The sequence below is a fragment of the Phacochoerus africanus genome, chromosome 8 (assembly GCF_016906955.1).
Source record: "Phacochoerus africanus isolate WHEZ1 chromosome 8, ROS_Pafr_v1, whole genome shotgun sequence".
NCBI classification, from domain to species: Eukaryota; Metazoa; Chordata; class Mammalia; order Artiodactyla; family Suidae; genus Phacochoerus; species Phacochoerus africanus.
In genome coordinates, this window is record NC_062551.1 from 56,800,299 (window position 1) to 56,820,261 (window position 19,963).

General features: G+C 43.3%; 1 pseudogene; it reads right to left on the minus strand.

Annotated features, from left to right (window-relative positions):
• Nucleotides 1-246: 246 nt before the first annotated feature.
• Nucleotides 247-19,426, minus strand: LOC125133251 (zinc finger protein 665-like; annotated as a pseudogene).
• Nucleotides 19,427-19,963: the final 537 nt, after the last annotated feature.

A 19,963-nucleotide genomic window follows, 5' to 3' on the forward strand; every position in this document is an offset into this window, starting at 1 on the left:
TCTTTTGTCCTTTCCCCCAACTTTTCCCTGGGAAATGCCTCTCTCCCCATTTAGCTCTCCAATCCACACAGATCCTGCTCCTTTATTCACTTCTCTATTTTATCCAGCTGCTACTTTAAGGGCTAGATCGTTAATTCATTTCACTGTCATTCTGCAAGTCCCCCAGCCATCCTCAACGACCCCATCGATGCTCCCTCATTCTTTTATCCTTCTGAGTTTTTTTCTCTCATTCCGAGTCGCTCTTGCTCACTCCACCTGAGAGCCAGCGCCCAAGTGTTTACAGCGATGGCTACAGAATAAGACGCCCGCCTGCCAGAAGAGAATTTATTTTGTAGCGGGGAGGAATTTGACACAAAACATTGGGCTTCATTTGGCTGGCCCAGGTCACCTCCCCCTACGCGGGAGGAGCGGAAGGGGGAGGCCTGAGGGGCAGAAGGATCGGTCTGGGGAGCCGCGAGGACAGAGGGGCTGGAGGGAGGGTGTTTCAGGAGGGGGCGGGCTCCAGCATCCCAGGACCAGGGGAGGATGCGGCCTCTCCGGGAGCTAAGCCGCCCTGCAGCCGCAGGGGTCGAGGTGGGGCCGCGGGGCCGCCTCGCGGGAGAGGACTTTACTTGGCCTGGGATAGCAGATCGGAGGGAACGGAAGACATCGTAAAGGGTTTTAAGCAGGAAAACGTCGCGAAAGGCGGTGTCTATGTGGACCGAAGGCCGAAAAGCCAAGGGCAGTGACCAGCCTCAGCGATTTCAAATCCAAAGGAAATCATACAAAACCGATAACGGCGACGTCTGGGCTTACTGGGGGCGAAGGGCTGGGTTCTGGAATTTTAGCTCCGCAGTGATTCCGAGACCCTGAGAGTGCAGCGAGGGGGACTGCGCAGCACGGACTTACTGGAAACAAGAAACCAACGGTCTGCTGTGAGACCTCCACGCCGAGCTGCTTCCGGTTCCGTAAGAAACTGCGCACCCGCCAGGCCAGAGGGCGGGGCTTCCACCAGAGGCGGGGCTTCTACCAGCGGGGGGTCTGGGCGGGGCGCTACCGGCGAGGGGCGGGGCGAAGAGAGCGCGCTAGTCTCCGCTGGTAGCGCGGAAGGGCGGGTTGTGGACCCTGCTTCCCAGGACTTAATTTTTTTTAATTTTTTTGTTTTTGCCATTTCTTGGGCCGCTCCCGGGCATATAGAGGTTCCCAGGCTGGGGGGCTAATCGGAGCTGTAGCTGCCGGCCTACTCCAGAGCCACAGCAACGCGGGATTCAAGCCTCGTCTGCAAACTACACCACAGCTCAGGGCAACTCGGGATGGTTAACCCATTGAGCAAGGGCAGGGATCGAACTCGCAACTTCGTTGTTCCTAGTCAGATTCGGTAGCCACTGCGCCACGACGGGAACTTCTTCCTAGTACTTTAAAACTGCTAGTTATTGTCTGTCACAGTTTTAAGGTCAAATGTTAGTTGCATGGATCATTATATAGGAAACGAGGATGTTTCCTCTTAACAAGCTGAAAAGGGTTTCAATCAAATGCTGTTTTTGCCAGCGTATTGCTCGCATGGCGTGCACCTGAGGCTCAAACAATTCAGTGCTTAGTAACTTGGGTCTCCAAGTGGTTGCTATGGGGCAGTGGTTGGATCTGCAATTAGAATTAATTTAAGCAGTTTAAGGAAATCAGAGCTGGACCTGTAGGTGAATTATAATTTTGAATGAGAATACAAAACTCTGCCTGGGTAGAATGGGCCATTTCATACTGACACCTTGCAGAATAGCTTTTCTGTTCTATTCCTCCTTCAGCCACGAGTCCAAACTCAACACTGTTCAATTCCAGAGACTCAGGGACAAAACCTAAGGTCTGAAACTGGAGGAATAACGTAGGTAATAGTTTCTGTCATCAACCATTTTTTATTCTCCTCCTCCCATAAGTTCTCAGGCCAGGGATTGAAGCTGTGCCACAGCAGTAACAACTGCCAGATCCTTAAACAGCTGAGCCACCAGGGAACTACTATTCTCCTTTGTGAAAAAAATTTTTTTTTAATTTAAAAAATTTTAATGATCATTGCTTTAAAAAGACCAATATATTTTTTAAATTATGCTATTTTTTTTTTAAATTTTGGCTTAACTCACGGCTTGTGGAAGTTCCTGGGCCAGGGATGGTAACTGTGCCACAGCTGCGGTAATGCTAGAACCTTAACCAGCTTCACAACAAGGGATCTTCTAGGAATACATTTTGAAGAACTGATATAAATTGCATTTTTCTTTCTGTTACCAAGTCCAAGATCGTACTGGTGGCCAGGGTGACAGGCCAATAAATGCAGAGAGGATTTGCTGGAAAAAGGAATAGGGAGACTTTATTCTGAAAGCCATTTGACCAAGGAGATAGTGGACTTGTTGGCAATGAACCAGCTTGCCTGAGTTAGAATTCAAGCTTCTTTTACTCATTTTTTCAAGTTTTATTGAAGTATAGTAGATTTACAATGTTGTGATAATTTCCGCTGTACAAAAAAAGTGATTCAGTTACACACACATATATATATATCCATCCTTTATCAGATTCTTTTCCCTTATAGGTTATCACAGAAAATTGGGTAGTTCCCTGCGCTATACAGCAGGTCCTTGTTGACCATTCAATACACAGTAATGCACACATGCCAATCCCAAACCACCAATCCAGTGCTCCTGGCACTCCCTATCCACTTCGCTACCCATAAGTTTGTTTTCAAAGTCTGCGAGTCTGTTGCTATTTTGTAAATAAGCTGATATGTAGCCTTTAAAGAAAAAAATCCACGTATTAGTGATCTCATGATATGTACCTTTCTCTGACTTAATTCACTTAGTGTGATAATCACTAGGTCTGTCCATGTTGCTGCAAATGGCATTATGTCATTCAGTTTTATGGCTAATATTCCGTTGCATATATGTACCACATCTTCTCTACCCATTCCATTGTCAGTGGACATTCAGGTTGCTTCTCTGTCTCGTCTATCGTAAATAGTGCTGAAAAGAACACTGGGGTGCCTGTATCTTTTCAAATTATGCTTTCCTCTGGATAGATGCCAGGACGGGATTCCTGGATCATACAGTAGCTCTATTTTTAGTTTTTTGAGGAACCTCCATACTGTTTTCCATAGCAGTTGTCAGGCGACTTTTATACTAAAAGGGGAGGAAGTCAGACATTTATTTCCTGGGGTCAGTCACCCTCCTGAGAGGATGTGTTAATTTCTTCCTTCCTGTAATTAGTCACAAGAGGGCCTGGTTTCCTATGAGCTTAACAAAGGTATTTTGGCTTAAGGCTCATTACCTGGGAGGCAGGGTTCCATGAGATGGGCCATCATGTAAAATTTAAGCTTACAGTCAACACCTCTTTAATGACTAATGTGTACTAAAATACAAAGGTTCTCCCCTATTAATTTTCTTCTTTTTGCTAACATCTTTGACTACTATATTCTCCCCCTAGGTTTACTGAGACATAAGTGACATACTTCACATAAAAGTTTAAAGTTTACAGCATGATGTTCTGATTGACATATATTAAAATAACTACCACAATAAAAATAACTGCATCATATATAGACATATTTTTATGGCCACACCTGCAGCATATGGAAGTTCCCAGACCAGGGGTTGAATCCAAGCTGTAGCTGAGGCCTATGCCATAGTCACAGTTACGCCAGATCCGAGCCACATCTGCAAACTATGCCAAGAGCTTGCAGCAACACTAGATCCTTAACCCTCTGACTGAGGACAGGGATGAAACCCACACCCTCACAAAGACTACCTCAGGTTCTTAACCCACTAAGCAACAATGGGAACTCCATAAGAGCATAATACTATAAAGAAACTACTTGCACGGAGTTCCCATTGTGGCTCAGCAGGTTAAGAACTTGACTAGCATCTATGAGGATGTGGGTTTGATTCTTGGCATCCCTCAATGGGTTAAGGATCCAGTGTTATCATGACTGTTGCACAGGCGGGCAGCTGCACCTCCAATTTGACCTCTAGCCTGGGAACCTCCACATGCTGCAGATGCAGCCCTAAAAAGACAAAAAGACAATACTTGCTCTACTCCTTACTTCTGAGAATTACCTTTAAATATCCTTCATAAAAACCTGTTTATGAAAATATACTTAACAATATAATAGATATAAAGTAATTTCTTTGTTTTTCTTTTTTTTTTTTTTGTCTTTTTGCCATTTTCTTGGGCCGCTCCCGCGGCATATGGAGGTTCCCAGGCTAGGGGTCAAATCGGAGCTCTAGCCCCTGGCCTACTACGCCAGAGCGACAGCAACACCAGATCCAAGCCATGTCTGTGACCTACACCACAGCTCACGGCAATGCGGGATCGTTAACCTACTGAGCAAGGCCAGGGATCGAACCCGCAACCTCATGGTTCCTAGTCGGATTCGTTAACCACTGCGCCACAACGGGAACTCCTAAAGTAATTTCAAACTTATGAAGGTAAGGAGAATTTTTCATTTCTTATTTTCAAATTGCAATATATTTTAGCTCTCTTCTTTATTTTCTACTTCTTTTTTTTTTCTTTTTGTCTTTTTAGGGCCACACCTATGTCACATGGAGGTTCTCAGGCTAGGGGTCAAATCGGAGCTATAGCTGCCGGCCTACACCACAGCCACAACAACACAGGATCCGAGCCGCGTCTGGGACCTACATCACAGCTCACGGCAAGGCCGGATCCTTAACCACTGAGTGAGGCCAGGGATGGAACCCGAAACCTCATGGTTCCTAGTCAGATTCGTTAACCACTGGGCCACGACGAGAACTCCTTTATTTTCTACTTCTAACAGTTCTGTCAACTATGGATAACAAAGCCTGTAAAATATATAGTCTTCAGAAGATATTGGCGTTTACTGCCATGTAAAGAATAATTAAGTGGTAATATTTCGAAGAGTAGGCCCCTTGCATTATGAGATGGCCCACACTCTATGGAGTGAGTAACTCTCTTAAAAAAAATCTTTCATTAAAAAAAATTTCCGGGAGTTCCCATCGTGGCGCAGTGGTTAACGAATCCAACTAGGAACCATGAGGTTGCGGGTTTGATCCCTGGCCTTGCTCAGTGGGTTAACGATCCGGCGTTGCTGTGAGCTGTGGTGTAGGTTGCAGACGTGGCTTGGATCTGGTGTTGCTGTCGCTCTGGCGTAGTAGGCCGGGGGCTACAGCTCCGATTTGACCCCTAGCCTGGGAATCTCCATATGCCTTGGGAGCAGCACAAAGAAATAGCAAAAAGACAAAAAAAAAAATCCTTTAAGGGTATTTGGTAAGGAGGTATGTCTCTTTAATATGAACCCTAATGAAAGTAAAACCAGATTATCAAATGTGAAATAATTTCATTTTGACACTCAATTTCTTTTCTTTTGTCTTTTTAGGGCCACACCCATGGCATATCGAAGTTCCCGGGCTAGGGGTCGAATCAGAACTGCAGCTGCCGGCCTACACCACAGCCCCAGCAATGCCAGATCTGAGCTGTGTCTATGACCTACACCACAGCTCAAGGTAAGGCCAGATCCTTAACCCACTGAGCAAGTCCAGAGATTGAACCCAAATTGTCATGGATATTAGTTGGGTTCATTACTGCTGAGCCACAACGGGAACTCCTGACACCCAATTTCTTTTTGGGCCAAGCTCACAGCATGTGAAATTTCCCAGGCCAGGGATCAAACCCAGGCCACAGCACCTGCCAAGGTCAGATCCTTAACCTGCTGAACCACTCAGGAACTCCTCGACACTCAGTATTTTTAAGGCAGCACCTGTTAGACAACATCTACCACCAAGTATGTTTTGTTTTGTTTTGTTTTTAGGGCTGCAACCATGGCATATGGAGGTTCCCAGGCTAGGGGTTGAATCGGAGCTGTAGCCACTGGCCTATGCCACAGCCACAGCATTGCAGGATCAGGGCTCCATCTGCGACCTACACCACAGCTCACAGCAATGCAGGATCCTTAACCCACTGAGCAAGGCCAGGGATCGGACCTGCCACCTCATGGTTCCTAGTCAGATTCGTTTCTGCTGCGCCACAACAGAACTCCTAGACAGATTTTATTCCAAAAGATTGTTACAATATAGGAGATGCTCCAACCATAAAATCTATAAAATCTCAATTTGCTAATCTAGGTTTTTTTTTCCACTTTTGAAATCTTTAAAATAAATAGTGGATCTGTTAACATTCTTTTTTTGGTCTTTCTGCCTTTTCTAGGACCGCTCCCGCAGCATAGGAGGTTTCCAGGCTAGGGATCTATTCAGAGCTGTAGCTGCTGGCCTACACCACAGCCACAGCAGTGCGGGATCCGACCAGAGTCTGCAACCTACACCACAGCTCCTCAATCCGGAGGTCACGCCAGATCCTTAATCCATTGAGCAAGGCCAGGGATCAAACCTGCAACCTCATGGTTCCTAGTTGGATTCATTAACCACTGAGCCACAACAGGAACTCCGACAGTTTAAAATAAGTTAAAAAAAATCGGAGTTCCCGTCGTGGTGCAGTGGTTAGCGAATCCAACTAGGAACCATGAGGTTGCGGGTTTGGTCCCTGCCCTTGCTCAGTGGGTTAACGATCCGGCGTTGCCGTGAGCTGTGGTGTAGGTTGCAGACGAGGCTCGGATCCCACGTTGCTGTGGCTCTGGCGTAGGGGAGTGTCTACAGCTCCGATTAGACCCCTAGCTTGGGAACCTCCATATGCCACGGGAGCGGCCCAAGAAATGGCAAAAAGACAAAAAAAAAAAAACTACAAAACCTCAAAAGTTGGACCAAAATGACCTCTTCTTTTTTTCCTTCCTTCCTTTTTTTTTTTGTCTTTTTAGGGCTGCACCCATGGCATATGAAAGTTCCCAGGCTAGGGGTTGAATCGGAACTGCAGCTGCTGGCCACAGCCACAGCCACAATCACAGCAACGCGGGATCCCAGCAGTGTCTGCGACCTACACCACAGCCCACAGCAATGCCGGATCCTTAACCCTCTGAGCAAGGCCAGGGATTGAACCCGAGTCCTCATGGGTCGGGTTGGAACCACTGAGCCACAGCGGGAACTCCAGGACCTTTTCTTTTCCGTTGGAGGTCAAGGCAGACAAACGCCCACTCAGAGGAGGGGGATGGGCAGGTGTCCCGAGGCTACGTTCTCAGGGGATATTTTACACTCAAGTCACCTACTCTTGGGAGTAGATGTTTGGGCCCTGCTGTTGTTCTGAATCAGGATACTCAAAAGTGGCCTAAAACATAGGGGCTTTGTCAGGGGAGAAAAACATAAGTCAATTTTGATTGAATCATGATGACAATCCCTGTTCCCAGCGATCACGGAGGACAAACAAGTCAGGAATCATCCTACTGTGATGAATGGGAATTTGGAGGATTCTCATTTGGCTGGTTTCTAAGGAAACAAGGGGATTATCCGCAGTCGGACTGAAATTAACAAGGAAGTGTAGTTGTTAGCGAGGAAGCGGTTTCCCTCGGCACGGAGAAGAAAAGGAGTTCTTTGACCTTTGCTGTCTTCCAGAGTTATGGGGAGGGAGTAAAGTCTCACGCTGTCACTCCATGATATGACATCGACAAAATTCAAAAGATAATAAATACACACGTTATGTGTGAAAAAGGGAATGTCAGAAAATTTAAACGGGGGAGCTCCCGTTGTGGCTCAGAGGTAATGAAGCCAACGGGGATCCCTGAGTTCGATCCCTGGCACTGCTCAGGGGGTTAAGGATCTGGCGTTGCCTTGAGCTGTGGTGTAGGTCACAGACTTGGATTGGACCCTGTGTGGCTGTGGCTGTGGCTGTGGCTGGCAGCTGCAGCTCTGGTTCAACCCCTAGCCCAGGAACCTCCATATGCTGTGGATGCAGCCTTGAAAAGCAAAAAAAAAAAAAAAAAAAAAAAAAGAAGAAGAAGAAAATTTAAACTAATAATGATAATAACAAATATGCCCAGGAACCTTGGCATTCATGTCACTGGATGGCACTGAAGGACCCATCATGTTTATCATGTCTGTGTCACATACAAGAGAAATTGTTAAGCCTTCAATGATATTGCTCAAAATCAAGTCAAGAGGTGTATGAACTATAAATTGAATGAATTCCTGAAGGTTATTTTAAGACCAGTATTTTATATTCCCTGAGCTCATCTAGTTCTAGGGCTTTCTTATTCAGATGTGGCACCACCATGCAAGAGGACAGTTTTAGTGAGATTATTTACAAATATTTGATCAGGAGAAAGTAGTTGGAAGTGTTTCGACTGAAAATACAAAGTTCTATGAAGGTTTTTCTAGAAAATAAACAATGTATCTGTAGTTGAGGTAAAAACAAATGAATATTCTATACAGATGAACTTATTTACAAAACATAGATTCAAAGACATAGAAAACATAGAAAACAAACTTTTGGAGATGCCCCTGTGATGCCACAGGATTGGTGGCGTCTTGGGAGCACTAGGAGGCAGGTTCAATTCCTTGCCTGGTACAGTGGGTTAGAGTCCAGGGTTGTTGCAGATTTGGTTGCAAATATGGCCCAGGAACTCCGTATGTCATGGGTTGGCCAAAAAAAAAAAAAAAAAAAAGAAAGAAAGAAAAAAGAAAAAGAAAACAAACTTATGGTTACCCAAAGGGAAAGAGCAGGAGGAATAAATTGGGAGTTTGGGATTAATAGATATATATGCAATTGACAAAAAGCAAGGAGTTACTGTATAGCAGAGGGAAATATAATCAATATCTTGTAACAACCTATGGTGAAATAGAATCTGAAGAATTCTGCAGCATATGGAAGTTCCTAGGCTAGGGCTCGAATCAGAGCTCCAGCTCTGGGCTATGCCACACCCACAGCAACGTGGGATCCTTTAACCTCCTGCACATGAGTTCCCACGGTGGCTCAGTGGGTTAACCCTACCTAGGGTCTGTGAGGATGCAGGTTCAAATCATAGCTTTGCTCAATTGGGTTAAGGATCCAGTGTTGCCGAAAATCGTGGTGTAGGTCAGAGATGTGGCTCTGATCCTGTGTTGCTGTGGCTTTGACATAGGCCTGCAGCTGCAGCTTCAATTTGAACCCCAGCTGGAGAACTTCCATATGTCACAGCTTCAACCATGAAAAGTGGGCCTGTTGTTGCAGAAGCTCAGGGTGTTTCTTCTCTCTTAAGATGAAAATAATAGTTTAGTAGCTAATGTTTTAAAACCTCTTGGATGTGTATCTGTAAAAGAGGAGCATCTGAGTTTGATATTGTGCCTTATGTGAAATACGGACTTGGGGAGCTCCTGTCGTGGCTCAGTGGTTAACAAATCTGACTAGGAACCACGAGGTTGTGGGTTCGATCCCTGGCCTCGCTCAGTGGGATGGGGATCCAGCATTGTCATGAGCTCTGGTATAGGCTGCAGATGCAGCTTAGATCCCATGTTTGCTGTGGCTGTGGTGTAGGCTGGTGGCTACAGCTCCGATTAGACCCCTAGCCTGGGAACCTCCATATGCAGCGGGTGTGGCCCTAAAAAGCAAAAAGAAAAAAAAAGAAGAAAAAGAGGTCTCAGGGCTTTGGCTTGATAAAAGGATGGAGAAACCACAGAAACACATGGATATGCGTGAGAATGTAGTAAAAGCGAATCAGTAAACCGGAATGATCATCATGCACAAAGAGCCAAGTGTAAACCTGACATAAAGCATCATTTGTTGTATAAAATACACTTGTAGAATTCAAAATCATGTGCAAGTTATCTATACAGAAAAAAAAAAAACCAAAATGCTTAAGAGTGGATTTAATGTGGATACATGAAAAACATCCCTGATGTTATTTTATCTCTGTAGCATTTAATTTGATATTAGATCTCTCTAGTTTGAACACTGATCTGCCTGACATAAAAGAACCCTGACAGTATTCTTGCAGCAATAGGGAAGATGCTATAAAGTGCCCATGACATAATCCTCTTTAAAAAATGGAACTGATAGTCTAACTGTGCAGAGGAATTATGTGTCAGTCAAATGGGTAGAAATTGTGTCATGGCTTAGGCTGGACATCTGATGTGCTCCGTGGAGACAGAAATGTACACAGAAGTCCCTGATGGTGTGTTAACCTTGGTGAGAACAGCTTCCCTCTTGAATTTAAAGAAGGACCTTTTCTTGGAAATTCTTAATGTCATTCAAGCGGGATTCTTCCCTGTGCAAGGTCAGCAGGTTGGGAAGAGGAACTTCAGCCTCTTCCACGCATCAAATATACAGCGTGCGAGTTCCCATCGAGGTGCAGCAGAAATGCATCCGACAAGTATCTATGAGGATTCAGGGTCAATCCCTGGCCTCGCTAAGCAGGTTGGGGATCCAGTGTTGCTGTGAGCTGTGGTTGTTGGTCACAGACGCAGCTCGGATCTGGCTTGGAGGTGGCTGTGGCTGTGGCTGGCAGTTGCAGGTCTGATTGAACCTCTAGCCTGGGAACCTCCATATGCTGCGGTGCGGCCCTAAAAAGCATATATATGTGTGTATATATATACATATGTGGGTGTGTGTGTATGATATATATATATATATATCATATATATATATATATCATATATATATATATATCATATATATATATATATATAATGTGGAGTTTACAGCTTTGTAAATCAACTGAAAAAAAATCACTTAATTCCATATTTCAAATGACAAAATTGTATGTGAATTATATATCAATACACTAGTTTATTTTTTGGCTGTGCCTGAAGCATGCAGAAGTTCCCAGGCCAGGGACTGAACTTACTCCAGAGCAGTGACAACATCAGATCCCAAACCCAGAGTCATTAGTGAACTCCATTTCTATCTTATTTAAAACACTTTTTTTTTTGGTCTTTTTAGGGCTGCACTCCTGGCACATAGAGGTTCCCAGGCTAGGGCTCCAAGAGGAGCTACAGCTGCCGGCCTACACCACAGCCACAGCGCCAGATTCAAGCTGCGTCTGCAACCTACACCACAGCTCACGGCAACGCCGGATCCTTAACCCACTGAGCAAGCCCAGGAATCAAACCCGCATCCTTATGGATCCTAGTCAGATTTGTTAACGGCTGAGCCACGGCCGGAACTCCAGTTCTTTTTCTTTTTATTTATTTTATTTATTTATTTTTTGTCTTTTTTGTTGTTGTTGTTGTTGTTGCTATTTCTTGGGCCGCTCCCGCGGCATATGGAGGTTCCCAGGCTAGGGGTCGAATCGGAGCTGTAGCCACCGGCCTACGCCACAGCCACAGCAACGCGGGATCCGAGCCTCGTCTGCAACCTACACCACAGCTCACGGCAACGCCGGATCGTTAACCCACTGAGCGAGGGCAGGGACCGAACCCGAAACCTCATGGTTCCTAGTCGGATTCGTTAACCACTGCGCCACGACGAGAACTCTCTCTTTTTCTTTTTAAAAAAAATTTATTATAATTGCTTTACAATGTTCTGTCAAGTTCTGCTGTATAGCAAAGTGGCCCAGTTACACATAACATACGCATTTTTTCTCACATTATCCTCCATCATGTTCCATCACAAGCAATTGGATGTAGTTCCCTGTGCTACACAGCAGGATCTCATTGCTTATCCACTCCAAATGCAAGAGTCTGCTTCTACTGACCCCCAACTTCTGCTCCCTCCCCCTCCCTCTTGGCAACCCCAAGTCTGTTCTCCAGGTCCATGAGTTTGTTTCTTTTCTGTATATAGGTTTGTTTGTGCCAGATATTAGATTCCACGTATGTGATATCATATGGTATTTGTCTTTCTCTGACTTACTTCACATAGTATGAGAATCTATAGGTCCATCCATGTTGCTGCAAATGGCATTACTTTGTTCTTTTTTTTATGGCTGAGTAGTCAGGTCTTTTTAATGTTTTTTCCATTATGGTTTATTACAGGATATTGCATATAGTTCCCTGTGCTATACAGTAGGATCTTGTCATTCTGTATATGACATTTCATGTCTTTTAATCCCAAATTCTCAATCTGTCCCTCCCCAATACCCCTCCCTCCATGGCAACCACCAGTGTTCTCTGCGAGTCTGTTCCTTTTGTGTAGGTAAGTTCATTTCCTTTATATCTTTGATTCCAAATACATGTGAAATGAAACGGGATTTGTGTTTCTCTTTGACTTACTTCATGTACTATGATCACCTCTAGGTCTATTCTGCTGCAAATGGCATTATTTCATTCTTTTTCATGGCTGAGAACTCAGTCATGAAAGACAGTAGAAACATCAAAGATAACTGATTACAGACATTATAACAAATAATGCAAAAAGTTAAAATATCGTGATAATTACCAAAATGTGACAGAGACATGAAATGACCCAATGCTCTTGGAAAAATGGTGCAAGGCAACGATCCCTGCAGGGTGGCCAGGAGCCCTCAATTTGCAAAAATGCGATTATCTGTGAAGGCAATAAAACAAAGTGCAATAAGGAGTTCCCACTGCAGTGCACTGGATAAAGGATCTGGGGTTGACACAGCTGTTGCACAACAGGATCGGGAGAATCTCTGCAGTGCCAGGACGAAGGTTCAGTCCCCAGCCTGGCACGCTGGGTTACAGATTCAGCATTGCTGCAGCTGTGGCAGAGGTTGCAACGGTGGGTTGCATCTGATCCTCGGCCGGGAAATCCATATGCAGCAGGGTGGACAAAAAAGATAAAAAAACAAAGGAAAAAAACAAAACAAAACACACCAGAGTTCCTGTAGTGGCACAGCGGGAAACGAATAGGACTAGGAACCACGAGGTTACTCGTTTGATCCCTGGCCTTGCTCAGCGGGTTAAGGATCCTTGCAGACACGGCTTGGATCCTGCATTGTTGGATCACTGGGGTGTAGGCTGGCAGCTGCAGCTCGGGTTTGACCCCTAGCCTGGGAACCTCTCATATGCCTTGAGTGCAGCCCTAAAAAAAAAAAAAAAAAAAACCACAAAGCAACAATAACAACAAACAAAAACAGGAGTTCCTTGGTGGTATAGGGGGTTAAAGATCTGGTGTTGTCACTGAAGTGGTGAAGGCTCAATCCCTGACCTGGGAACTTCTGCAGCCAAGGGGGGAAAAAAAAAAACTTATTATGGTAGAAAATCAACAATGTGACTTATTCCTAATTTCCCTAACTTTTATCTGAAAATTTTAAGGGCTATGGATAACTGCTGTCCTACTAGTAAATTTCTTAGTAATGTTTTATAAACATTACCACGTATTAATTTTTATCAAACTAGTCTAAAAAATACTCTAGGCAATTTAGTTCAACAGTAGTTTACAAGCATTTAAAACAATCATATTGTGCAATGGAAGGCATGTGTGCTGTAATAAAAGAAATACGGGAGTTCCCGTTGTGGCTCAGTGGTTAACGAACCCAACTAGGATCCATGAAGTTGCGGGTTTGACCCCTGGCCTCGCTCGGGGGTTAAGGATACAGCATTGCTGTGAGCTGTGGGGTAGGTTGCAGAGGTGGCTCGGATCCCACGTGGCTGTGGCTGGCAGCTGTAGCTCCAATTTGACCCCTGTTCTGGGAACTTCCATATGCTGTGGATGTGGCCTTAAAAAGCAAAAAAAAAAAAACAAAACAAACAAAAAAAAAACAAAAAAAAAGAAAAGAAAAAGAAAGAAAGAAAGAAAGAAAGAAAGGTAAGTCTGGTATTTCCCAGAAATCAGGAATTTCAAGAGTAAATACCTAGTGTTTTCTCAGTCTCACTGGATTTTTGACATCTGACTAGTGACAGATTTACCCTGAAGGACGACCACTTCCTACTGTGCCCATCTGGGCAAACTTTTTCCCTGAAGGATCCCTCCTGTAATAAAAACTACAAGTTCAAAGTTCAAGCCATACCAAGTAACCTACAGCGAGCCAGTCACATTCCCTGTTTCTTCAAACCGTGTTTGGAACACCTTGGAATTCTCCCTTGTCCATCCAGAGAGCTGAAGTATATAACAAACCTTCTCATCAAACTTTAATGTTAAAATCAATCTAAATGATTTGCGTGGAGTTCTGCCCTTTTACAGTGAAATGGCCACAAATGCAAATTAGCAACAACACAAGTTTTGGAGGGTGATACACGAAATGTCAAGCGCCTCAAACAAAAATGTTTCCATTTATATATTCATTTTTCCAAGAAAACTCAGAAACACTGTTATTTTCACATGACTGTACTGAACAGCTTAAGGAGAAAACTGAACCTGGATAATTCTGAAAATGTTCTAATATTTTTTAGAACACCATATGCCCATTTTCCCATCATGTAAATCAAGAAGCAAACCATTAGACTTAAATGGACACAAAAGAAGAAGCAATCCATTCATATACTCATGAGAGTGGAGCAGGCTGCAGGGAGTGCTTAAAAATAAACATTTCTGGAAGCTCCCTTCAGGCACAGTGGGTTAAGGACCCAGTGCAGCTGCAGCTGTGACACGGAGTCCAACTGTGAAGCAGGTTCAATTCGTGGCCCAGGAACTTGCACATGCAATGGGTGGAGCGAAAAACAAAAACAAAAACAAACCCAAGGTGGAGTCCCTTGCCTCCAGACAGCAAATCAAGACTTAATACAACGGCAGTTTCACCCTCCCCTGAATGTTACCTTAAACTAATCACTATCATTTACTGAAGCTAGCGAGATAATAAACAGGATAAGACTTCTGCCCGCCTTTCCCCCACAAGTGTAACCTTGCCTGAAACCAACTTTTTTTTTTTTTTTAAATAACTTTTTCAAAATTAATTTTTTTTTTCTTTTTAGGGTCACAACGGCAGCATATGTAAGTTCTTGGAGCTGTAGCGGCTGGCCTACACCACAGCCACATCACCGTAAGATCCAAGACTCATCCGTGACCTACACCACAGCTCATGGCAACGGCCGGATCCTTAACCCATGGAGGAAGGCCACCAATCCAACCCACGTCCTCATGGATACTAGCTGAGTTCGTTTCTGCTGCAACACAACAGGAATTGCCACAAATAGTTTTTTTAATATCACCCAGTTTCTGCCTAAAAAAAGTTTTCCATATTGTACATAGTCTTGGAGCACCTCTATTTTTTTATGTGGGATGAGCTCAGTTTCTATACATTCTATAAAACCAATTCGGTCCTTCAATTTGAAATCACCATTAAGTTTTATGCACTAATGAACGGTCGGAATCTGGAGGAAACTTGATAACCATCTGGATATTCTGGTATAGAGTGTAGACAGAACAAGTTAATATAAATCATGGGTATATAATCCCTAAATTGAATGTTGTTTGATTCCATATTGGAAATAAATTGTTAGAGATGTTTTTCCACCATGACAACCTAATAGTGCATTGTACCAAGTAGCCGGACGGGGTCAAGACTGTGCTGCTAGAAGGAACAGTATTCATCCAGAGTCACAAAAATAATGACTAAATTGTATTATTTACAATTGGAGAGGGAGTTCCCACCATGGCTCAGTGGTTAATGAACCCAACTAGTAACCATGAGGTTTCAGGTTCGATCCCTGGCCTCGCTCAGTGGGTTAAGGATCCAGCGTTGCCGTGAGCTGTGGTGTAGGTCACAGACGTGGCCTGGATCCTGAGTTGCTGTGGCTGTGGCGTAGGCCAGCAGCTACAGCTCTGCTTTGACCCCTAACCTGGGAACCTCCATATGCAGTGGGTGCAGCCCCCAAAAGAAAAAAATAAAATAAAAAAATAATAAAATAAAATAAAATAGGAGACATATGATACATTTTGGATAAAATAGTAGCAAAAATAGCAGCAGTTAAATGTGCATAATATGCACACGTATATTATGATTATTTTCATTGAATGTTCCTCTCAAGATAACTGCTCTCTCTTCAATTTTCAATGATAAAATTAATTTTTCATGGAGTTCCCATCATGGCTCAGTGGTTAACGAACCAATTAGTAACCATGAGGTTGCACATTCGACCCCTGGCCTTGCTCAGTGGGTCAAGGATCCAGCATTACTGTGCCTGTGGTGCAAGGCGTCACCGTATCAGCAATTCAACCCCTAGCCTGGGAACTTCCATATGCCACATGTGTGGCCCTACTAAAAAAAAAAAAAAAAAAAACAACAAAAGAGGAAAAAAACAAAAACCAAAGGCCAAAACACACACACAAAAAACGCTTTGCCATATTCAGAACATCTGTCATGTTCTATCCACTATGGATTATCTGATGACTGATGAGAAGTGAGTCCCAAGTAAAGGTTATTCCTATTCTTGGCATGTGTGAGCTTATTTCCAGAACGAATTCCTTGCCTAAAGCCCTGGTCACATGGATTTCTCATGTGGTGCAATGGGGGGGTTAAGGATCTGGCATTGTCACTGCAGTGGCTTTGGTTGTTGCTGTAGTGAGGGTTTGACCCCTGGCCCAGGAAGTTCCACATACCTCAGGTAAGGCCAAAAAAAAAAATAAAATTCACTTGATTTCTCTCCAGGATGACTTTTGCAATGAATCCGAAGACGTGGACCCCACTAACACACTTGCTTAAATTCCCTCACCAATATGGACTACCTGATCGCATGTTAGATTTGAAAGTGCACTGAAGGATTTACCACAGTCATTTTACTTGTATTGTTTCTCTACAGTATGAATTCTTTGGTAGACTTTAAGGTGTGAATTTTGACTAAAGACTTTGAGACAGTCATTGCATTTCTTTGATTTCTGTCCAGTGTGGAGCATCTGGTAGTTAAGGGAGGCTTTATCACACACTCATGACTCTGCATGTTTCCTCCCACTATGAACTGCCCATGAATTTAAACTGTGAATTTTGAATGAAGACTTTCCACACACATCACAATAACATAGCTTCCCCTCTGTGGTTATCATCTTCTGTGAGGTGATCATCCAGAGGTCTGTCTTCCAACACTCATTACTTTGGAAGGCTTTCTGTCGATTATGGATTTTCTGATGACTTGAAAGAGTTGTTTTATGACGAAAGGCCTTGCCACACTCCTTACATTTGTAAGGTTTCTCTCCAGTGTGAATTCTATAATGACCGGTAAGGTTTTCTTTTCGATGAAAGACTTTGCCACATTCATCACATTTATAAGGTTTCTCATCGGTATGAATTCTCCGATGCAGCTGAAGTTTTCTATTTGTAAGGAAGTGTTTGCCACACGTGTCACATCTATATGGTTTAACTCCAGTATGGATGCTCTGATGTCGAGTAAGGAGTGAGCCACAATAAAAGGTTTTCTCACACTCTTTACATTTGTAAGGTTTCTCCCCGGTATGAACTCTCTGATGACCTGCAAGGGTTGATTTTTCTCTAAAAACCTTGCCGCACTCATTGCATTTGTAAGGTTTCTCTCCAGAGTGAATTTTTTGATGGCGTTTGAGGCTGGTTTTTTGACCAAAGACCTTGCCACGCTCATTACATTCATACGGTTTCTCTCCAGTATGAATTCTCTTATGCAGTTAAAGTTGTGAACTTGAAGTGAAGACGCTAAGACATACATCGCATTTGTGTAGCACCTCTTTTATATGGATTGCCTGATGACGGCTGAGAAGTGAGCTCAAACTAAAACTTTTGCAACATTCGTTACACCTGTAAGGTTTCTCTCCAGTATGAGTCCTCTGATGACCTGTAAGGTGTGATCTTCAATGAAAGCCTTTGCCACACATGTCACACTGATGTGGTTTTGCACCTGCATGGATTCTCTCATGTTCTCTGAGCTGAGAGCCATAATAAAAGGATTTCCCACACTCACTGCATTTGTATGAATTCTCTGATGACTTGCAAGGTTTGCTTTCTCCCTAAAAACCTTACCGCACTCATTACATTTGTATGGTTTCTCTCCAGTATGAGTTCTCTGATGAACTGCAAGGTTTGACTTTTGATTAAAAAGCCTACCACACTCACTACATTTATAAGGTTTCTCTCCAGTATGAATTCTCTGATGACTCGCGAGGTTTGCTTTTTCCCTGAAAACCTTGCCACACTCATTACATCTGTATGGTTTCTCTCCAGTATGAATCCTCTGATGTTTTGCAAGGGTTGACTTTTGATTAAAAAGTTTACCACATTCGTTACATTGATAAGGTTTCTCTCCAGTATGAGTTCTCTTATGAATTGAAAGTTGTGAGCTTGTAGGGAAGACCCTGACGCATACGTCACATTTATGTAGTATCTCTTCTATGTGGATTGCCCAATGATGGCTGAGAAGTGAGCTCAATCTAAAGCTTTCGCCACATTCATTACATGTGTAAGGTTTCTCTCCAGTATGAATCCTCTGATGACCTGTAAGGTGTGACCTTTGACGAAAGACCTTCCCATACACGTCACACTGATGTGGTTTTGCACCTGTGTGGATTCTCTGATGTTCTCTGAAGTGGGAGCCATAATAAAAGGATTTTCCACACCCATTACATGTGTAAGGTCTCTCTCCAGTATGAATTCTCTGATGAATTGCAAGGGTTGACTTTTGATTAAAAAGCTTATCACACTCACTACATTTATAAGGTTTCTCTCCAGTGTGAATTCTCTGATGACTCGCAAGGTTTGCTTTTTCCCTGAAAACCCTGCCACACTCACTACATTGAAATGGTTTCTCTCCACTATGAGTCCTCTGATGACCTGTAAGGTATGATCTTCAACGGAAGACTTTGCCACACACGTCACACTGATGTGGTTTTGCACCTGTATGGATTCTCTGATGTGCTCTGAGTTGGGAGTCATAATAAAAGAATTCCCCACACTCATTACATGTGTAAGGCTTCTCCCCAGTATGAATTCTCTGATGACTTGCAAGGTTTGCCTTTTCCCTAAAAACCTTGCCACACTCATTACATTTGTATGGTTTCTCCCCAGAATGAATCCTCTGATGATGAGTAAGGCTGATGTCTTTATTAAAGGCCTTGCCACATTCATTGCATATATAAGGTTTCTCTCTGGTATGAATTCTCTGATGAATTACGAGGTATGCATTTTGACTAAAGGCTTTCCCACAAACATCACATTTATGTGGTTTCTCCCCTGTATGGATCATCTGATGTCTTCTGAGGCAGACTTCTTGAAGAAAGGCTTTGCCACACGCATCACATTTGTAAGGTCTTTCAGTGTGTGCTTCACAGTCTTGTGTCAGTACTGAAGGATGTATAAAATCATTCCCATTTGTATTAAAGGTCTTGGTTTGGACAACAGGAGAAACTGCTTGAGGTGGTAAAAATGAGGCACTACTATCAATATGCTTGTCAGATCAATTAAGTTCATTAATTTTCTCCGGACTATTAAATAGGTGCAGTTCATCCCAAAAGCTTAACGGAAGCCTATTTCCAACAGGCTTGATTCCTGCAAGACTCCTACCATGTCCATCTCTCTTATCAGTGAGGTTTTCATTATGGCTTATGGGCATTCCTTTGTAATTTCTTACCTCATCTCTCTGCTGATACACAAAGTCATATATATTTTTCTCAATAACCCCGAGGTAAACATTTTTCATTTCATTCTTTTCATGTCTTTCCAACATCACTGTCTGGAATACTCCTGTATCAGTGTTAGCTTTTAGTTGTAATTTCTGGATCACATGTGTATGAGAAATCCCTACAAGACATGACAAACCTTAAGTATACTATTCATTACAATTAATTAATAAATGTTTCATGTTAAGTAAATATTACACTTAAGAAAACACTTACAAGGAGTTCCCATCGTGGCTCAGTGCTAACTAATCTGAGGACACAGGTGCGATCCCTGACCTCGCTCAGTGGGTTAAGGATCCAGTGTTGCCATGAGCTGTTGTGGAGGTTGCAGAAGCAGTTTGGATCCCGCACTGCTGTGGCCTTGGTCTAGGTCAGCAACTACAAAACTCCGATTTGACCCCTAGCCTGGAACTTCCAAATGCCATGAGCGTGGCCCTAAAAAGCCAAAGAAAGAAAGAAAGACAGACAGACAGACAGACGCTTATGTCAAACAAGGCTAAGAAATTACCTACTATGATTTGCTAAATTTTAGAAACAGAAAAGCAAGTGGATTCTTTAATAAGGAAAAAATGATTCGAGGTAATTCTAGTAATTTTGGGGCACCTTAGTTTCAAACAAACTGGAACAAAAACAGACAAATGTCTGT